The sequence below is a fragment of the Rhipicephalus sanguineus genome, chromosome 1 (genome assembly GCF_013339695.2).
Source record: "Rhipicephalus sanguineus isolate Rsan-2018 chromosome 1, BIME_Rsan_1.4, whole genome shotgun sequence".
In the NCBI taxonomy this organism is placed as follows: Eukaryota; Metazoa; Arthropoda; class Arachnida; order Ixodida; family Ixodidae; genus Rhipicephalus; species Rhipicephalus sanguineus.
This window is the reverse complement of record NC_051176.1, coordinates 18,870,577-18,874,946: the sequence shown is the minus strand read 5'-3', so window position 1 is coordinate 18,874,946 and position 4,370 is coordinate 18,870,577.

Sequence of the window (4,370 nt, the reverse complement as noted above, 5' to 3'; positions counted from 1 at the left end):
CGGCTACATCGAGGGCTTGCCGGCTTTTTCTTTTAGTTTAATTTTGATATGATGGAAAAACGACATCAGCGAATTCACGAAGCGAAGTAACGACAATACCAGTGCGAAGTATCAGTATCAATGCGACATAAGCGAAGTAACGATAGCAGGGACGTAGCCAAGGGGGGGGGGGGGGTCCAAACCCCCCTCCCGAAAATTTTCTGTTTTGCTTGCGTATAAATACACAAACATGCAAACGCAGGCACGAACATACATAGAGTATGGCTGAACACACCCCCCCCCCCCAAAAAAAAAAAACTCTGGCTACGCCCTTCAACGACAGTATTAGTGCAAATAGATCGCGTTAGCGCTTACAACCCGGACGCGATTGACCGCTGGACCGCGCCGCGCAGCGAGAAGCAACCGACCGGAAGTATTAGTTGCTAGCAGGCGCCGTCAACACCGCCAAGTTACGCGGAATAGAAACCACACAACTTTGAAGCGAGGTGACGTAATGCACTCGGCGGGTCACCTCGAACGGCGCTCCCTCTCCCCTCCGGAATGAAGCGAGTTGAGAGGGAGTTGAGAGGGTAAATACAACGATCACTATATCTCCGGTGCTACTTTAGCTTTTCGAAAAATTCTTTCGGCTGTATATTTCTGGTAAGGGTCCGAATCATTCCAGGGTGTTTTTCACGCCAAGCCCGAGGGGTGGCTCATGACCCCTTTAACCAGGCCCGCAGCTAGGAATTTTTTTCTGGAGGAGGGCCCACTTGCTAAAAACCTTGACTTTTTGAGAAAAACACGTATTTTTCTTATTTAGTTTTAGTAGAAACACATACTTCACCAAAATTTCGGGGGGGGGGGGGGGGGCTAGCCCCCCCCCCTGGCTACGGGCCTGCCTTTAACGTACTGTTTTCACTATTGTCAAATAACTTTTAAGATCGGCTGAAGAACATCCGTGGTGGTGTGTGAAGCTTGTATGTTGCATTCCCTTTTAGAGAGAGCACCAACATGGAAAATGACCAGTCATGCTTTGCCAAATCATGTATCGCGGGCCTTAGGCGCACCCGGGCATGCAATCACGGTATTTATTTCGGCGCGATAGTTTCAAATAAGGCCTTACATGACGTTTTCGGTTGTCATGTAAGATTTTGCGAGGATTTCATAATCACGAGAAATTCTTGAATTTTTAAATGTCTTGTTAATGTCCGCGGTCGTTATCCGGCTGTATCAATATTATCGGCCTGTCATTTGAGGCTTCGCGCACGTACCATCGTTAGCGTGATTTTATTAGATGTAATACCGAAAAAGAACATCTGTGGGGTGAGCGGCGCTGTAATCAGAAATGTCAGATTAATTAGGACAAGAACTTTAGCAAGCACTCGTGTTTAATTGCAGGTGAGCATTTCCACACTCTGCACCAATTAAAATGAGTCTGCCGCGCCCGAGGAGCGAAGCCGCAATGTCGAGGTTCATAGCATCGCTAATCAATGAGACACTATCTCGTGTCGTCATCAAGCATGTGACGTTATAGACGTCCGCAAAGCCCACTGGCTCTGCCTACAAATGTGGCCAGCATTTCGGGTGATGAGCTACGTTGAGTGAAAACAGCAGTATGTTTTGTTTTGGGCTCCTGCGATGCATGTCAGGTGCACGCAGAATGTTGGTTTCGGCACTACAGGCAACGTCCGCTGGGATTTTCTAAACTTCAGCAATTATGTCACCCACATCTTCTCAAAGGAGAGAGAGAGAGAGACTGAGAGATACAAATGAAGAAAAATGATGGAGTTTAATCGATAGTGAAACTTATTGTTTGCTGCTCTACACTACCCAAGTAACGCAGAACGTTGTCACGATGTTGTCTAAATGTGTCCAGATGTCAGTGGCTAACGTCGCATGAACGCGCTTAATGTCCCTTTTTTTTACCACCACGGAACGTTATAAAACAACGTTGCAGCAATGGAGGACATTCCAGACATTGTGGCAATGTTTGTACGATGTTTAAGGAACATTATCTCAACGTGCATGTGTGCTAATTAGACTTTCAGGCAACACATACAGGAAACATTCAGGTAGTGTTAGTGTGTGTACGTTGTTACTGCCAGGCACACTGACCTATTTGGAGGCCGCTGTGCGCAGCTCTCGGCCTGAAAACTGTTTGTCATGGTGGGGAAAAAACTGCATAATTAAATGCTGCCGAGGAACTAAAGCATTGTGTTTTAGGTGGGTTCCTTGATAAAACACATGTATACATACATAAAGATAACCTGTTACAATAGCCGAGCTATAAGAATGTTAAACCAGAGTTTCAGATGCCTGCAAGACTCAGCAGCACACTGTTTTCGTGTCGTAAAGCTTTAAATGTGCGTGAAGCACAACCTGCACCCATAGATTAGAGCATAAAAAATGTACAGTTTTGCTCTATGTAAACAATATTAAGTACATTACGTTTTGTGGGTAGAATTCTTTACGTGAAGGAGGTTGCAGGCTATACTAAAGAAATCATGACAACAGATAGTGCCGCAGCCGAGTCAGCAGAGAACACGCACATATCTGAATGCAAAAATGAAGAAAAAGTAGACACACTTGTAGATAAAGATTACTTACTTCTTATTTATTTCTTATTGTTGCAGGGCCTGAGACATTACAGAGGGTAGTGGTACGAAAAATACAGTAATTTATACGAACAAAACATATTGATACAAAATGTCAGCTAACAGAGTCAGCTGCCGTGTCATCAAAACAGAGAGAAAATGCCAAAAATTCTGGGTAGTACAATCCCAGTCTGTAAACGTGCAACGGAGAGATACTGGGAAACATTCTGTCTGTTAAGTAAAAGGGAGGACGTGATGACGGTGGACTGCCAATTCCTCACTCATTTTGTTATCATGATACATGTGTTGTACTTGATGGATATATATTTCCATACGTCTCTTGATCAACGCATACATACATTCATATAAAAAAATTTGCAGTGGCTTAGCTCGGCTATGCCAGGATATACGTAACGTTAGCAAAAGTTCAGCTGATTATTCTCAGCTTTCCAGATTGTCTAGGATTATTAGCCTTCTTCTGTTCATTCTTAGTACGCTGAACCGCTAATTGCCAGGCAAATACTTCGAGATCCGATGACATAAGCTTCTCGACTCTTATGCGCCACCGCCGCGCGCGACTCGCCGCTGCTGGTCTGTGCATTCGAGAGGAGTGGCGTCGTAGCCGCGGCAGACACACTGGCGCCGGCGCGCGTGTCTCTATGGCGTTACCCACCTGCAAACGCCAGTCAGAGGCTCAATCAAGCGGCTCCAGCGCAGTGTCAGACGGCGACTGCACAGCGAAGGCGAATAGCTGCACGCGCGCCGGCGCCAGTGTGTCTGCCATGTCTACGACGTCACTCCTCTCGAATACACAGACCAGCAGCGGCGAGTCGCGCACGGGGTGGCGGAGTCTGCGCGCGCGCCGGCGCCGGTGTGTCTGCCGCGGCTACGACGCCACTACTCCCGAACGCGCAGACCAGCAGCGGCGAGCCGCGCGCGACGGTTGCGGAGAGCGCGTGAAATGCCGGCTCCGGTGAGCCAGTTGTGTGACATCACTGATCCTCGCGCATGCGCAGCACGGCTCATGAGGATCCATGCGAAATCGGCTCCGGTTAGGCGAGTGTAGCTAACGCTACAAAATGGGTGGCGTTAGAACAGCCAAGCTATAAATTTAAAGTGTCAGACCAGACTCAGAACAGACTGCTTTCCTGTCAGAAAGCTCGCAGTGTACGTGATATGCATCCCGCAGTTACATTACAGCATAAAAATATGTAGTTTTGCTCTGTGTAAACAATAGCTATAAGTGAACATGTGCTGTGTGTGTATACCTTTATGTGCAGAATTGCAAGCTACATGCAACAACAAGCACGTGCCGCAGCTTAGGCAGCAGAGACCATGCTCCCGTGTCTGAATGCAAGAAAAAGGGAAAAATGAGGACATTTATTCACGATTACTTATTTCTTATTTATGTGTTATAGTCACAGAATCAAACGTAAATTGAAGTGATACAAAAACATTTTAAACATGCGCAACTATTATGAGCAAGATATGTTGCAACATAGTTTCTTTCATATAATGTCAGCTGCTCTGTCATTAAAAAAAAAACAGACAGCTAGAAAATGCAAATTGCTTTTTATACAATCGTAGCAAAAGTTTGGCTGAAAAGGCTTTTATCCGTATTTAAAATATCAGTGGGAAGGTACATAAGCAAGGAACAAAAGGCTGGCAAAAATGCTGTGCTAAATAAATAGGACGACATGATTATGGCAGAAAGTCATTACCCGTCTCATTTTCCAACCATGATGCACGTGTTGCATGCAATGAATGACTGCCACTGGTGATTGTGTTATTGCC